Source organism: Vulpes lagopus, chromosome 7 (genome assembly GCF_018345385.1).
Source record: "Vulpes lagopus strain Blue_001 chromosome 7, ASM1834538v1, whole genome shotgun sequence".
NCBI classification, from domain to species: Eukaryota; Metazoa; Chordata; class Mammalia; order Carnivora; family Canidae; genus Vulpes; species Vulpes lagopus.
Window position 1 is genome coordinate 106,736,993 of NC_054830.1, and position 18,032 is coordinate 106,755,024.

The 18,032-nt window shown below is 41.2% G+C and overlaps 1 protein-coding gene across 10 annotated transcripts in view; it reads left to right on the forward strand.

Annotated features, from left to right (window-relative positions):
- FAM13B (family with sequence similarity 13 member B) overlaps positions 1 to 18,032 on the forward strand; it is a 93,994-nt gene that overhangs the window by 10,185 nt on the left and 65,777 nt on the right. For 8 of the 10 annotated variants that reach the window (XM_041761267.1, XM_041761272.1, XM_041761274.1 and 5 more), the window contains exon 1: positions 3,998 to 4,136. The exons of the other annotated variants lie outside the window; for them this stretch is intronic. The gene's annotated coding sequence lies outside the window, so the exon portion shown is untranslated. Of the gene's footprint in view, positions 1 to 3,997; positions 4,137 to 18,032 lie in introns of those variants that run through there. 10 annotated transcript variants of the gene reach the window in all.

An 18,032-nucleotide genomic window follows, 5' to 3' on the forward strand; every position in this document is an offset into this window, starting at 1 on the left:
GAGCCCAATAGCACCTCCCCCGCTAGATGCCATCAGCACCAATAGCTCATAGAAGTGTCTCTAGACATGGCTATAAAGGTTAAGAACTACTGTTTTTAATGAAACACCAGGATATTACAAAAAATATCCAATAACTGCCCCTTCCCTCCAAAATACTCATTACAGTGAGTTCTGAGATGGACTCCCCCTAGAAATTTAGACAGAATCACGTAGATAACTCTAAATGCTTAGAGCAAGTTGTAAAAAGTCAAGTGAGAATATTATTTCATTGGAGACTGTTGCTGCAATGCCATGAATTCTTACTACACACCTGCCTTAGTTTTACCTCAAGCTGAGGGAGGGAACCTTCAATGGAACTACTCAGAGTACTCTTGTGGTGAGAGAGGCACAGTGGACCTCTGTCTGATTCCTGCCTGGAAAATATAGAGGACAAGAGAAGGGCTGGCAACTGTTTTGGCAAAAGAGCAGAGGAATGCTGAAACCACACTGGGCTTGGCCTGTGCTCCCCAGTCTGTTTGGGCCAGAAGTGCATGAGAGATTCACACAGACCAGGTGTGGACCATACAGCGCTACCTCCAGCATAAACAGCACCATGAGAAAGAAGTTCTCCTTCATCCAGACACTTCACACTTTCCTTTTATTGGAAAATACATTAATTTACTTTGGACAAAACACTTTACTGCCACCTGCTGGAAAACTGTCAAAAATGAAGATACAAATCTACAACAAGGCTGCTGTGAATGGCATTCCCTCAGGTGTGGAGACCCAAGCACAACTAGAAGGCGTGGCCCCCAGGGCCACTTGCAAATGGACGGATCAGTGTCAAGAGTGACCTTAGCTCCTAACCGACAAGGTCCCTACAGAGAAAAACAAGTTTCAACAGATAAGAAATTGGAGGTAGACCTCTAGATTACAAGAGGCTGAAAGAGGAGTAAAAGACTGCCAGAACAGACACTTTTGTGCAGATCAAGGGAACTATGGATGGGAAACCACCGGAGAATGGGGATGGGGTTGGTTTCTGGAGTAACCATACAAGTATTCATGGGTGGCTTTAAACATCTGCTCAAGTGTGAAACCATCACATGAAAGTAAAGAATCCTGATTTACCTCTGTCTCCCTCCCTTTGCCTCTGGGTGGGAAGCTGGGAGAGCACTAGAATGACCAGGCCTGATGCCCCTCTGGGGAGAGCAGTGCGGGAACTAGCCTCAGGTGAAGAGGCAAAAGGGTCACTCTTTGTGACTCAAGTACCATAAGACTCTTTCTTTCTTTCTTTCTTTCTTTCTTTCTTTCTTTCTTTCTTTCTTTCTTTCTTTCTTTCTCTTTCTTTCTTTCTTTCTTTCTTTCTTTCTTTCTTTCTTTCTTTCTTTCTTTCTTTCTTTTTCTTTCTTTTTTATTTATTTATTTTTAAGTAAGCTCTATGCCCAGCATGAGGCTTAAACTCATGATCCCGAGATCAAGAGTCATATGTTCCATTGACTGAGCCAGCCAGACGTCCCTCAGATACCCTAGGAATTTTCTGTTCCTCAGGGTGACCACGGAACTCATGAAACCTGCCTTAATCAAATATATAATAGATGTACTCCTGCTGCCCAGGTTTAAAAGGATGGTGAAAGATAAAAATGAAGGGTTTTTGTTTTTTAAAAAGATACTCCTGAATCTTGCATGGATTCATATTGGTCACATATCATTCTGGTTACATATTATAAAGCAGGATCTAGAAAAGATATCTTCCAAGGACATGTTCTTGAGTTTTACAGGGGAAAATGGTCATTCAACTGATTCGTTTGTTTTTTGGGAGCCCTTACTTTGTGGGAGTAGGGCCATAAATGCAGAGCAATCTCTGTTCCCTGGGAGCTTAGTCTTAGGTTGCATATTCAGAGTAATGTATCTATTACAGTCAGTTATGTCAACAAGAGCCTGTGTTGCATAGGTAGGACAGGTACAGGAAGGTTTTCATGCTACGGATTTACTCTAAGTTTCACTGGCTTATGATTAAGCTTTAGAAGCAATCATGTTGCCCCTGTTCTTCAAGTATGGAACCACAGGTAAAGCTTCCATTTAAGACGTTTAAAGAAAGATGCCTAGGCTGCATCTTGATTGGGCTGCTATGAAACTGGGCCTGTCTGGTCCTCAGTTTGGCAATATTCAGAAACTTTTATTTCCCTTCACTTAAGCTTAATCAGGCTCTGAGAAATTAGTATGGATAAAACAACTTTATTTTTGAATAAAACACCTTTATAATTCAACCCAGTGAACAGAAGCTGATTTTATAACCCTGATGTGAATTTATTAATTGAGAAAGAGTGTATAGCAAGTTTAAATCGTACTAGTCATGTGCCTTGGACAATTGCTTCTTAGTGGGTTTATTTACTTGAGACCCCTTAAGTGATGGGAAGACTACTTCATGGGTATGGAATCAGAGCCTGGGTCTTTGCATGTTCTTAAAGGATATCCAGAACTTAGGTTTGCTAGTATAGAGACTCAATAAAGGCAGAGATCTTATTTGCTGAGGAGTACGAGAGGTTAGAACACAGTAAGTATTCAGTGAGTATTTGTTGAGTGAGGGATTGAAATTGAATTAGGTTTTTACCTGTCCTGATAACAGCTATTGGTCCTGGTCATTAGAATCAGTAGCCTCTCTTCTGGACAGAGTGGGGGCCCACACTACATTCTTACTCAGATTCTGCTGGTTCTAGGCTCTTGATGGACCCCACCCTTCTTTTATGACAGCATCAACTGGGCAGGTGACACTGAAGTTACAGGTGATTTTACTCTCTGATGAAATTTGGGAGCTACCCTGGCCTCTGTAACACATTTACAGATCATCTCACAGGGTGACTTTTTCTTTTCTTTTTTTTTAAATCTCGTCCCAAGGTCTGTGAGGGTTCTTGTCTGGCATTTTCTTGGTTCTCGGTAGGTGACTCGCACCTCGGGGAGACAGGAGACAACCGAATTGTAGCCATTTATATTTTTACAGACATCCAGAGTTCTTTGTGCAGGTGTGGATCTACCAGGCATCAAGGAGTCCAAAATCAGGAATACCGTGTTCTACTTAGCGGAAGATCTCAAAGCCCTTGACACACTAAAGCAAAGAAGAGATTGGCTGAATATTCACACCTCTGTGAGCGCGTGGGAGCTGCAGGGTCGGTCTGGGTGGCTATGCAAGCTCACAGGGCGCCTGATTACGCCTTCCAGCTCTGCTTTCAGACTCTGGTTCAGTATAGGAAACTCCCTGCGAGCATGTCGCCTATCGACGCGCATGTTCCCAGACGGTTTCCGCGCTAGAGGCCTGTATGTTCTCTCTGGAGTCAAGGTCTGGTCCTTCGGCGAAGAGGAAGGGTGGGGGCGGGGGCAGGGTCCCCGATCTGACCCCCAACGCTGGGAAGTAGGCACATGAGTCACCGCTTCGGCCTCCCTGGCGGTTTTCGGTATACCCCGTGCTCCTCACCTGGACAAGGGCACCCGGGTTTGCCTGGGCTTCTGCAGGAGGCCACGGCCGCCTCTGCAGAGACCAGGGGGCCTCGGTCTAACACATGGACACTGTGTCCCTCCTACGTCGCCTCCCCCGAGTTTTCTCTTCTTTCCAGCCTCCCGGGGCTGACGACCCCCACACGCCTCCCTCAAGCGCGCGCCGGGCTTCTCGCAGCCTAGCGCAGGGGCCCAGGTTCGGGGCCGGGAAAGCAGACGTGGTTCTGACGCCCACAAACCCCATGGCTGCGGCCAGGGGCTTCGGGGACCCCCACCAGCCCGCGCGCACGCCCCGCCCCCACCCGCGGCCCGCCCCGCCCCGCCCCCTCCCACGCACGTCACGTCCGGCCCGGCCTCCGCCCGCCCTCCGCCCTCCGCTCTCCTCCCGCTCGCCGTTAGGGAGGGTCTGCGCCTCAGCCGCTGCTTCAGTCGCCCTCTTGCCCCTTCTTCCGCGTCTTCGCCGCCGCCACCGCCGGGGGCATCCGGGGGTCGCTTACCGGGCTGGCCCCGCGCCGCAGCCGTCGCTTCAGCGTCCCGCCAGTGGCCGCCACAGGAGGAGGCTCGCCGGCCGCGGAGCCACCTGGGGCCTCAGTTCTCTCTCTTTTGCCGTCGCCGCAGGTCCTGGAGAAGTGGCCGCGGCCGGGGAACGGGGCGTCGCGGTTCCAACGGTAGGTGAACGGGCGGGTACCCTTCTCTGCGCATGCGCGGGTCGCCCAGCGCCGCGGCTCACCGCCCCCCCCGCCCTGCGCCCCCCAGCGCCTTGTCCCAGCCTTGCGATGCTCAAGGGCGTTGCACGTCGGGGTGCCGGGGTTGGCGGCAGTGCCCTGCGGTGGGCGAGCCCGTAGAGCGGGCCCCCTTCCTGCCTGAGCTTGAGGAGGTGAAGCAGTGCCTGCTTCAGCGGGGGTGGGGGGGGAGGGGGTGTGGCAATCTTCGATTTTTCAGCCGCTGCAATGCGCGTGAGCTGGTGTGCCTTCTTATCTCCTAGCTCCCCCAAAGTCCGAGGCACAGCAGCCCACGCGTTTTCTAGTCTCGCCTGAACACCAGACTGCGCCACCTCCCTGCCCACTTCCTTGATGCTGGTCGGTGAAGTTGATGCAAAAAAAAAAAAAAAAAAAAAAAAAAAAGTGTGGTTTAATCTAGGCTCAGCTGCGCCCCGTTTTAAGATCACGTGAGATGAGTGGTTGCTGACTTCCTTAAATTGCTCAGAGAATATAGCCAAAATTGGTATATTGGGGACTTGTCTAGAATGCACTCTGAATACGCAGCCCAGAGAGGGGTACAGCCTTAAGTTTCAGTTGGGGCGACTCTTTTCCGAAATAAGGTTATAGGAAATTGAATCGGTTGGCACACTTGAGAAGTGAGAAATTGGTAACCTTTTGTCTGTGAGCAATTAAAAATCACTGAATTTTAGGCAGTTGCAGAATTTCATTCGGTTCCTCATTATGCCATCTAATTGTCGAGAGAAGTACCTCAAGTTGGGCATTTACCTTCCTTTCAGGGAGCTGATAATCCAAAAATAACAGTCGGCACCAAGGTAATGCATACTATGGACGTTAAATAACTGGGATGCACTTTTAGAGGCAGACATTAAATGATAGTTTGATGCCTCTCTGAGTTAAATATGAGGCTGTGTCTTCAGCTTTCCTTTTTGCAAGTGCAGTAGCCATACTTGTTGGCCTGGGTTTCTCACGGGTACTGTGCATTTATTAATTGTTGAAATTGGATGGTCACTATTTGTATGTCCATTGGGAGCTCCTTTATTAATTTATGCTGTTTTTAAAATTAGGGCAGTATTTTTTCCAGTTTGTGTCACCAATTAGGGATTTTGACACAACTTAAGTCCTTAGAAAGATGTAGAAAGGCATATTAACAGTGTCAGAAGATTTTTCACCGAGTGAAGTAAATGTTACAGTATGTTTTTTATTAGACTGCCATTGTTTTAGGACAGAAAATGGCTGAAATTGAATGCATTGCGACTTGTCAGTTTTCCCTTAACCAGTAAAATGACAGCTATTTTTATTTTCGTTTATGAATAACCACTCATTTTGTGCATGGCTTCTCCTTCATTGTACACTAACATTTGCTATTGGAGGATATAAAAATAGAAGTTACTGTAACTATGCTTGGAAAAAATTGTGGTAAATGATACTTAACAAAATTTACGATTTCAACCATTTTTAAATGTACAATTTACGGCATTAAGTACATTTACGGTGTTGTGCAACCATTACCATTATCTATTTACAGAACTTTTTTTTATCATCCCAGAGACTCAGTAGACAATAATTACTTATTGCCTCTTACTCTTAGCCCCATAACCTTTATTCTACCTTCTGTCTCTTTAAATTTGCCTATTTTTGGTACCCTAAGTAGGTGGAATGTGTTTGTCCTTTTGTGTTTGACTTATTTCATTTAACCATGTTAGATGACCATGGTCATCTATATTATAGCTTGTATCAGAATTTACTTCCTTTTTAAGGCTGAATTCCATTGTATCATATACCACATTTTGTTTATTCATCTATTGATGGACATTTGGATTGTTTTTACCTGTTAAAAAAGAAAATTCAATTGAACAAATTTTAACAATCTTACTGGCTTTATTCAACTATTCATGAGCAGCATCCCATGTAGCAGATCTAAAGGAGCTCTGAGGAGCTGTACAAAATGGAAGGCTTATAGGCAGAAGGAGGCAGGATAAGGAAGTTACTAGCAAAGAGTGGGTTGTTTCGGGCAGGTCACCATACTTTGGACAGCCTGAGTCTCTCAGGCAGATTACTTCACTAGTGCTGACCAGGAAATTCCAGACTGACTGGTTAAGATTACATTCTTTGGGGAAGCAGCTAGGTAGATATAAAGTCTTGGTTTGGCAATGAAGGCTTAGCCTAGGTGACTCTATTTTGGGCCTGTTGTCTGTCTCTTTTTCTTAAAGTAGGCTCCATGCTTAATGTGAGGCTTGAACTCATACCCTGAAGATCAAGAGTCGCATGTTTACTGACAGAGCCGGCAAGGTGCCCATGTTGTCTTCTTTTTTAATGCACGTTTTGACTTTTGTGAATAATGCTGCTATGAATATTGATATACACGTGTTTGTTTGAGTCCCTATTTTTGACTCTTTTGGGTATGTATCTAGCAGTGGAATTGCTGCATCATATGGTAATTCTATGTTTAACTTTTTGGGGAACATCCAAAATGTTTTCCAGGGCTGCTGTACCATTTTGCATTCCTACTAGCAGAGCACAAGGGTTCCATTTTCTCCACATCCTCTCCCAACAGTTGTTACTTTCTTCCTTTTTTTTGGTTGATTTATTTGTTTGGTAATAGCCATCTTAATGGAGTTGAGCTGGCTTTTATTTTCATTTCCTTAAGTCAGAAAGCTACTTTTCGTATGTGTGTCTTTGGAGAAATGTCTATTCCTGTCCTTTGCTCATTTTTGAATTTTTTTGTTTCTTTGTTATTTTTAAAAAAAGATTAATTAAAAATAGGTTCTTAAGGTTATTTTATACATGAATTAAATCTTTTATCTGAAAACTGTTCCAAAAGTGAATGAAATGCTGAAATTTAAAAAACAGACCTAGAGGGGCACCTGTGTGGCTCAGTGGTTGAGCATCTACCTTTGGCTCAGGTGGTGATCCTGGGGTTCTGGGATCAAGTCCCACATTGGACTCCCTGCATGGAGCCTGCTTTTCCCTCTGCCTATGTCTCTGCCTCTCTCTCTCTCTCTGTCTCTCATGAATAAATAAATTAAAAAAAAAAAAACAGCTAGAAAATTTGTTTTATACGTTGGATAAACAACAAAGGGACTGATTATATCTAAAAATTTCCAATTATATTGTAAGTCACTCTTTATTTAGAACCCAAATAGATGTATATCAGTACTAAGAACTTATTTCCATCACTTCAATATTACAAAGGTACATCCATTAAATAAATGTCCTGTCTTCACCAGTGAGTAACATTAATGCTCCTAAACTTAACTTTGTTTTTTGAGTGTTTTATTAATGTGGCTGGGGGCAAAGGAGGAGATTACTTGGTAGAGAAAAAGGAATTGTAGTATGCATACATGAATTTTTTTTTTTAAGATTTTATTTATTTATTCATGAGAGACCAGAGAGAGAGAGAGAGAGGCAGAGACACAGGCAGAGGGAGAATTAGGCTCCATGCAGGGAGTCCGATGCAGGACTTGATCCCGGGTCTCCAGGATCATGCCCCAGGCCGAAGGCGGCGCTAAACCGGGCTGCCCTGCATACATGAACTTGACCTGAATGAGTCATGGTTCCCCAAGCGAGGCAGTAGGCTAATAGGTGAATAGTTTCAATTTGGGGCCTTAAGGGAGAGCTGACTTTGATTGGAAATGGAAATAAGGGAGGATAATTTGAAATAGAATAGTAATAAAGGCAATTTTGCCTATGAAATCACATGGTACACTGAACACATAGTAGTAGAGTAAGTCATTATCAGATTGATTTATTCATTCACCAGATATTTATCTCCTTCTAAATTCCAGAGTTAACAAGTAGTCACTTGGTAACAGTTATATAACTTTGTAAATTTACTAGACACTTTCAAATAGTACACTTGAAAAGAGTGAATTTTATGGTATGTAAATTATACCTTAATGAAGCCTTTTTTTTTTTTTTTTAAACCCACCAGCACACTTCATGGAGCTTATACTGTTTTGGGAGAAATAGACATATAACATGGAAAGGAGTATATAGTAAAACCTATGGTGAATGATTTGGAGCTAAGGAATGATAGACCTTGAGAAAATTTAACAGGCAGAGATCATTAGATTGAATGGATTGGAGAAAGCCCCTCCAAGAATGGTACTTGAGTAAGAGCTGAAGATGAGTAGGATGAAGTGGGGACAGTGTTTTAGGTAGATAAACCAGAATGCATGAAAGTCTTCAGTTGAGAAAAATGAGGTGCGTTGATAGGATAGGATAACTTAATGAAATTTATTGGATTTCTGTTAGAGGGAAATACTCTAATCTTTTCTGTCAGGTTATTACTTAGCTCTAGTGTGTATTTTCTTTTCCTTGTGTATATGATGTATGATAATTCATATCTCTTTGATTTTAAACAACTTTCAGAGGAATGTCAAGTTTATTATTGTCCTCTTTAGGGAATATAAAAACAAAACATCGAGCTGTTTACTTATTCTTAAAACATTTAGTTTTATCAAGCTGCTGTTCCATACATTTGGAGAGAAAAAGTAAAAAAAATAAATAAATAAGTAAAACAACTTAAGGGCGCCTGGGTGGCTCAATTGGTTAAGTATCTGCCTTCCACTCAGGTAATGATCCCAGGGTTCTGGGAAGGAGCCTACTTCCAGCTCTCTGCTCAGCCAGGAGCCTGCTTCTCACTCTCCCTCTGTCTGCCACTCTCCCTGCTTATGTTCTCTCGTCCTCTCTCTGTCAAATAAATAAAATCTTTAAAAAAGAAAATAACAGAAACAACTTAAAATTTCTTTTATTGTTGAAGTATAGTTGACATTGTAATGTTAAATTAGTTTTAGGTGTATATTACAGTGACTCAACAGTTCTATACATTATTCAGTGCTCACCACAATAAGTGTGGTCACCATATGCCACAACATTATTACAGTATTTTTTTTTAAAATTTATTTATTTATACATGACACAGAGAGAGAGAGGCAGAGACACAGGTAGAGGGAGAAGCAAGCTCCATGCAGGGAGCCTGACATGGAACTCGATCCCAGGACCCCAGGATCACATCCTGGGCTGAAGGCGGCACATCCTGGGCTGAAGGCGATTTCGCTGAGCCACCCGGGCTGCCCTTATCTCAGGGTTATGAGTTCAAGCCCCACATTGGGCTCCATACTGGGCCTGGAGCCTACTTAAAGAAAAAAAAATTGGAAAGGCAAAAGAACTCAAATTTAGAATCAGATAAGATGAAAGAATTTTTATAGGAAAAGCAGACCGTATTATGATTGATTGTAGAATTATTTTTGAAACTTATAATTTCAAAAGATAAACTTTTTTCTACTAAGGAATATTGTAGTTTGAATAATGATTTTTTGGGTAGCAGGCACAAAATATTTAAGTGTCTTATAATTTACCTCCTGTGTGTCTTCAAACATCTCCGTGAAATTTTAAACAAAAATTTCAGTGATGATTGTAGTCATTGTTGCCTGAAAGAGAGCATCCACTTAAAAGATAGCAGTCTTAGAGTTCTAGTCACTAGTTCAGTGACTTTGAACTAGTTTTTTCAGCTTTCTGAGATTTTTTGTTTGTTTGTTTCTATTCTGAGAGAGGGAATGATCTATCCTGCTTATCTCACAGAAGATGGTTGTGAGGATTCATTTGGATAGTGAACTGGAAATGGAAAGTACACCAGAAATGATACCATCAGTTTAGATATTGGTGTTCTCCTTTTGTTTAGTGTTCACAACTGGGTAAACAAGGTGAAGTCATATATTTTGCTCTCAAGGTTCATAATCTAATGGGGACAATGCATACAAAAGTAAGTATATTAAGTGTTTTTTCATATGCTAGCTTTTCTTTCTTTTTTTCCCCAGAGAAGTTTCTTCACAAGTTTGTGCAAAAGGAGAAATATCCTGATTTCAAGGGACCCAAAGAACAAGTTGTGAAATACCGACAATACCCCTTACATGAAAAAAATGAAGTGTTACGGTTTTGTATTTATGTGCAGTAGGAAATGATAGTCTTCCTAAAACCTTGTTCATTAGTTTGTGGTAGGCACTGGTTGTGCATATTTCCAGTGGAAAAGAGGTAAAAGGTTACTAGGATAGAGGAGTTTGGGAGACTCAAAATTTATAAAAATTGAGATTACATGCATTTAACTATCTAGAGTATGTGTTCTCTCTTAGTATATATGCTTTCTCACATGTTTTTTTGTTACCTTTTATTTTATATATTTTTTTAAAGTTTTACTTGAGAGAGAGAGAATGAGCAGTGGGGAGAAGAAGGAGGGAGAGGCAGGCTCCTAGCTGAACAGGGAGCCCCATGTAGGGCTCCATCCTAGAACCCTGGGATCATGACCTGAGCTGAAGACAGGTACTTAGCTGATTGAACCACCCAGGCATGCCTTATTGTCACCTTTTAAATTGTAGCGTTATTTATTTATTTATTTATTTATTTATTTATTTAATTAATTTATTCATGAGACACAGCGAGAGAGGCAGAGACACAGGCAGAGGGAGAAGCAGGCTCCATGCAGGGTGCCTGATGTGGGACTCGATCCCGGGTCTCTAGGATCACGCCCTGGGCTGAAGGCAGCACTAAACCGCTGAGCCACCCGGGCTGCCCTGTAGTGCTATTTTTAAAAAAGGGTCACTCACTGTACATATACTTAGTGTGAAGGATTAATTTAGCTGATAGTCACTTTGAGTTAATGGAAAATCATGCCATATTAGTGGACCAGTGACGCTGGAGTGCCTGTGGGAAAAGGGAACCTGTTGGGAGGCATCTTCCTCTAGCACATTACAGGCTTACCTTTTAATCAGGAGACAGGCATTACTTTACTTTATTATTTTTTTTGTGTATTTTTTTTTATTGGAGTTTGATTTGCCAACATATAGCATAACATCCAGTTCTCATCCCGTCAAGTGCCCTCCTCAGTGCCCATCACCCAGTCACCCCATTCCCCCGCCCACTTCCCCTTCCACCACCCCTTGTTCGTTTTCCAGAGTTAGGAGTCTCTCATGTTCTGTCACCCTCTCTTGATATTTCCAACTCATTTTCTCTCCTTTCCACTTTAATCCCTTTCACTATTTTTTATATTCCCCAAATGAATGAGACCATATAATGTTTGTCCTTCTCTGACTGACTTACTTCACTCAGCATTAATACACTCCAGTTCTATCCAATTTGAAGCAAATGGTGGGTATTTGTCATTTCTAATGGCTGAGTAATATTCCATACCACATCTTCTTTATCCATTCATCTTTCGATGGACACCGAGGCTCCTTCCACCGTTTGGCTACTGTGGATATTGCTGCTATAAACATTGGGGTGCAGGTGTCTCGGCTTTTCACTGCATCTGTATCTTTGGGGTAAATCCCCAGCAGTGCAATTGCTGGTTTATAGGGTAGCTCTATTTTTAACTCTGAGGAACCTCCACAGTTTTCCAGAGTAGCTGCACCAGTTCACATTCCCACCAACAGTGCAAGAGGGTTCCTCTTTCTCCACATCCTCTCCCAACATTTGTTGTTTCCTGTCTTGTTAATTTTCCCCATTCTCACTAATGTGAGGTGGTATCTCATTGTGGTTTTGTTTTGTATTTCCCTGATGGCAAGTGATGCGGAGCATTTTCTCACGTGGTTATTGGTCATGTCTATGTCTTCCTCTGTGAAATTTCTGTTCATGTCTTTTGCCCATTTCATGATTGGATTGTTTCTTTGTTGTTGAGTTTATTATGTTTTTTTTAAAGATTTTATTTATTTATTCACGAGAGACACACAGAGAGAGAGAGAGGCAGAGACACAGGCAGAGGGAGAAGCAGGCTCCATGCAGGGAGCCCAATGTGGGACTCGATCCCGGGACTCCAGGATCACGCCCTGGGCCGAAGGCAGGTGCTAAACCGCTGAGCCACCCAGGGATCCCTTCTTAAGATTTTTAAGTCACTTGGGTTAGAAAGATGTGCAGTAGATTCAGCAGCATATTTTAGCATCACCATTTATAAATTTGAAGTTAGGTAAGTAATTGAGGCTCATACTACTTTCACTTTTAAAAAATTTATTTAAAAAAATAAATTATTTTTAAATTTAAATATAAATATATTTAAATTTTTATTTTTATAAAGATTTTGTTTATTTATTTGAGAGAGAGCCAGGGAGATTGCACAGAAAGAGAGGGAGAAGCAGACACACTACTGAGCAGAGAGCCCAATTTGGGGCTCCATCCCAGAACCCTGAGATCATGACCTGAACCAAAGGCAGATGCTTAACTGACTGAGCCACCCAGGCATCCCCACTTACACTTTTTTAAAAAGATTTATTCATTTGAGAGAGGAGAGCGAGCAAGACAGCACAGGGTAAAGAGGGGCAGAGGCAGAGGGAGAGGTAGTCTTAAGCAGACTCTGCCGGCATGGAGTCCCACTCAGGCCTGGATCTCGTGATCCTGAGATCACCTGAGCTGAAACAAGAGTCAGTTGCCCAACTGACTGTGCCATCCAGGTGCCCCACTTTGACTTTTTATATATGTAAAAGTGTCTGATTCACAGCATTATTCTAGGTGTGAGAAATAACTTGTAAAGTGCTTTAGATATTTTCATAACTAATAGTTGCTTTCCCTTCATGACTTGATTATCTTTGCTTATTGTTATTGTGGAAAGTAGATATGGCAGCCATTTTTGATGTTCTATTTAGTTTTTAATCATGTAAGGAGATTCCCCTTGTTAATCTCAACTTTGAATAGACAGTATTTATTGAATAAAGTCTTTATTCAATAAATATTTAAAAAACTGCATGTCAGGCATTGGGTGAGGCGTTTAGTGTTACAAAGATGAAATGACAGGGTTCCTACCTTCACAGATCCTATCTATGGAGAGACAGACATACTTTTAAATTCTATGGTACTGCTAAAAAGGTAAGGTCCATTAGGAGCAAAGGAGAAGGAGAACTGCTTCGACAATTAGGCAAGGTTTGACAGGAAATTAGAATTGGACTTGAAGATCAATAGAAGTTTGGTGAATAAGATAGGATTGGTCAGAGTGGTGGTTGATTATGGTGTAGAGTTATGGCTTTAAGCACAAAAAATGATACGTGTAGAGCCTGAGAAGTGTAGATTGTGAATGTCATGTAACTTAGTATTGCTGGAGAGTAGAGTGAGCTCAAAGAGTGGCAGGAAGGGAGATTGTACTGGTGGGTGAAGTACTTGTAGGCCACGCAATGGAATTTAGGGTTAAGTTTGTATACCAGAGGTTCTTAAATATTTCTAAGCGATATAATGACCTGAAGAACTTATTAAACATACAGAGGTTCAAGCCATACTCTCAATGGATACTGGATTGGGGTTGTGGCTTTGTACTTTGTATATTGAGCAAGCCCCTCCCCATCCCCAGACAAGTGAGAGAAATAGTGCTCTAGGTCACTGGTCTCAGAAGTGAGGTTACTGGCACTATTTTTTTTTTTAAACATAAGTATAGTTGACATGATATTGTATTAGTTGCAAGTGCACAACATAGTGGTTTGACATTTATATACATTATGAAGTGCTCACTGTAGTAAGTATAGTTACCATCTGTCACCCTACAGAGTTATCACATTATTATTGACTGTATTCTCTATGGTGTACTTTTCATCTCTGTGACTTAATTTATTTTGTAACTGGAATTTTGTACCTCTTTATCTCCAGTTTTTTGCCCATATCCACCCCCCTCCCCAACCCCTGGCAACTACCATTTTATTCTGTTTGCAAATCTTGTTTCTTATTGTTTTTTAGATTCCACATACACGTGAAATTGTGTGGTATTTGTCTTTCTTTCTGATTTATTTCACTTAATGTAATATCCTCCAGGTCCATACATGTTGTTGCAAATGGCAAGATCTCTTTTTTGTTTATGGCTGAGTAATATCTCATTGCCTATATACACTACGTCTTCTTTCTTTCTTTTTTTTTTTTTTAAGATTTTATTTTATTTATTCTTGAGAGACACACACACAGAGGCAGAGACACAGGCAGAGGGGAGAGGGAGAAGCAGGCTCCATGCAGGGAGCCTGATGTGGGACTCGATCCCAGGATTCCAGGATCATGCCTTGGGCCGAAGGCAGGCACTAAACTGCTGAGCCACCCAGGGATCCCCTATACACGACATCTTCTTCATTGACTGATGGACATTTAGGTTGTGTCCATGTCTTGGCTACTGTATATAATGCTGCAGTAAGCATTGGGTTGCATGTATCTTTTCAGAATAGTGTTTTCTTTTTCTTTGGGTAAATACTCATGAGTGGAATTACTGGATTGTATGGTATTTCTGTATTTAATTTTTTGAGGAACTTTGTTGAGGAATACTATTTCCCATAGTTGCTGCACCAGTTTATTTGCCTACCAATAGTGCAGGAGGGTTCCTTTTTGTCTATGTACTTGCCAACCTGTGTTCTTTTCTTTTTATCCTAGCCATTCTGACAGGTGTTAGGTGATATCTCATTGTATTTTTGATTTACATTTCCCTGATTAGACTGATGTTATGCATCTTTTCATGTCTGTTGGCCATCAGTATGCCTTTTTTAGAAAAATGTCTGTTTAGGTCCCTTGCTCATTTTTTAATTGGCTTGCCTTTTGATGTCATGAGATGCTCTTGTACTTTGGAAGGACAAGATGATATATTAAAGTGTGCATGAGGGGGTGCCTGGGTGGCTCAGTTGGATAAGCATCTGCCTTCATCTCAGGTCATTATCCCAAGATACTGGGATTGAGCCCAGCATCGGGCTCCCAGCCGAGCTTCTCCCTCTCCCTCTGCCTGCTGCTCCACTTACTTGTTCTCTCTCTCTCTTTCTTTGTCAAATAAATAAATAAAATCTTAAAAAAAAAATGTGTGTGTGTAGCAGTAGTAGTAAAATTTACAGTTTTTGATTAATTTTTTTTTTTTTTTTTTTTTTTTAGTTTTTAATGATTTTATTTATTTGAGAGATACAGCCTGAGAGAGAAGGAGGTCGGAGAGGGGGAAGGTGAGGAAGGGGGAAAAATTCCCAAGCTGACTCTGCACTGAGGGTGGAACCCTGAAGTGGGGCTTGATCTCACGACCCTGAGATAATGACCAGAGTTGAAACCTAGAGTCTTATGTTTAACCAAATGAGCCACCCAGGTGCCCTAGAATTTACATTTTTCTGTATATTTTAATCTTAAAGTTATTTTTGTGTATGTTTATTTTATGTATAACATACTAGTATATTACTTACTACTCTACTTTAGAAATATGCATATAATACAAAAATGAAGAGTGAATTCCTGTCTCTTTCCCTTATCAATAATTTAGGGTCCAGGACTCTAGGCAGTGGAAAACAATTGTGGAATTTTGTGCCAGGGGGATTTGGGTTAGATTTTAGTTTTGAGGAGATTAGTGAGAAGAAGAGATGAGGGGACTTAGTTACAGGAGACTTCATCTCCCTCTGGTTTTATTACTTTGTTTTGATTGGAATAGCTTGAAGTCGTGGTTGGAGGTTATAAAATAATTGACTATGGTCATGAAACCCTTTTGAGAGTTTTTCAGAATGAACCAGGCTGTTTACCAATAGCTTATTTCCAAGGGCAACCAATTTTTGCTTGAATATGTTAAATAAGAGAGGAATAATAAGCTGTCTCAAGGTAAAATGGGTTACATTTAGTGAGTTTTAGTATTTGAAGTATATGTGCTATATCTAGTATTGTTTGGGAACTGTTGTCTTACAAAATAGGCTTAATTCCATTGCTCATTTTAGTTTTGTAAAATCACCACGGAGGAAGATTGTACTTTCAAGTAGGATATTAAAGTGCATTCAGGTGAACAAGTCCTCAGGCATAGGGGGTAAAAATTGTAACAAGAAGTATTTCATACTCTTTTTTTTCTGTTTTTTAAGGTAAAGAAGTTCCTAAACTTTTGAGTAATAATAATAATAAGTAATAATAATAATAATAAGTAATAATAGCTATTATTTGAGTAATAATAGCTCTTTAACTTAAAAAAATTTCTAATACTGAATTGTTTTATACTATAGTCACTTAATGGCATAGTCAATATGAATTTAATAATTTAATTGACTTGGTGTTTTTCCTGATCAAAATAGCATCTGTGAACAAACACATGACAGGTAACTTTATGTGCTCTTGGGACATTTGTTCAGCCTTCCTTTTTGTTGGGTGTATTGTTAAGGGTTTCTGACAAATTAGTGCCTTGTCATATTTATCTATCTTTCTATCTATCTATCTATCTGTCTGTCTGTCTGTCTGTCTATCTATCTATCTATCTATCTATGATAGAGAGAGAGAGAGAGGCAGAGACACAGGCAGAGGGAGAAGCAGGCTCCATGCCAGGAGCTTGACACGGGACTTGACCCCTGGATTCGACCCCGGGATTCCAGGATTGCGCCCTGGGCCAAAGGCAGACGCCAAACCGCTGAGCCACCCAGCGATCCCCCTGTTGTTCAGTTTTTTACATCAGGAAGGAACACACGGATTTAGCATTTTGGGAATCTTTGTAGAGCCATCTTTGTTCAATTTGAATGAAAGAGGTGCTTTGATGAAATGTTTAGAGCTTGCTAATGAAAAGCTGAATGTGTGGAGCAGGGGTAAATTTATTTGTCTTAAGCTTTGGTTCATTGACTTAGGCAGTGTAATTGTCTACAAACTTAAATTTCTGTTCCCAAAGTTTACCGTCTTTATTGAGGCCCAGCTCCCTGTTGGTTTTTTTCTCATAGTAAACTAGTGATAGGAATTTTTTTTTCTTTCTCGCATTAGCAATTATTGAGGTAGCTCTTTTAAAATTTTCTGTGTGAATTGCGTCCTATTTTGTCAAAAGCATTTAGGGCAAAAGTGAATTTTCGTTCCTTTCTATTCATTTTGAATGTAGAGGTTTTACCGTGGCAGATGCTGCTCTTAGATTGCTTATTTGCAGAATGATAAAACTTTATTTGTATATCACAGATCAAATCTTATTACTATTAGTTTTCTGTTACATTATTTGCTTTGAAAAGACTTAATCTTCAGTCCAATTTTAATTTTTCTTAATGCGATATAGAAAATGTAGTAGCTTCTAAATGTGCTGGATAACTTACTAGGGCTGAATAGGATAGATTCTTGAAATTGGTTAAAATAGATCTTTAATTTTTCTTTTTAGGGATCCCTGGGTGGCGCAGCGGTTTGGCGCCTGCCTTTGGCCCAGGGCGCGATCCTGGAGACCCAGGATCGAATCCCACATCAGGCTTCCGGTGCATGGAGCCTGCTTCTCCCTCCGCCTGTGTCTCTGCCTCTCTCTCTCTCTCTCTGTGACTATCATAAATAAATAAAAATTAAAAAAAAAAATTTAATTTTTCTTTTTGGATGGGGAAGTACATTTTAAAAATGACATACCCTATAATGAAAATAGCTTGGTATTAAAGTGATGTTAACCTATTAAAGTGATGTTATGTCTTGATTTGTATGGTTTCTTTTTTTTTTAATTTTTATTTATTTATGATAGTCACAGAGAGAGAGAGAGAGAGAGAGAGAGAGAGCAGAGACACAGGGAGAGGGAGAAGCAGGCTCCATGCACCGGGAGCCCGACATGGGATTCGATTCCGGGTCTTCAGGATCGCGCCCTGGGCCAAAGGCAGGCGCTAAACCGCTGCACCACCCAGGGATCCCTGTATGGTTTCTTTTTAATATTTTCAGTTTTTTGAAGTATCATTTATATGCAATAACAATTTTTTATTTTTTATTTTTACTTATCTATTCATAGAGACACACAGAGAGAGAGAGAGAGAGGCAGAGACACAGGCAGAGGGAGAAGCAGGCTCCATGCAGAGAGCCTGATGTGGGACTCGATTCAGGGTCTCCAGGATCAAGCCCTAGGCTGCAGGCGGCGCTAAACCTCTGCACCACTGGGGCTTCCGGCAATAACAATTT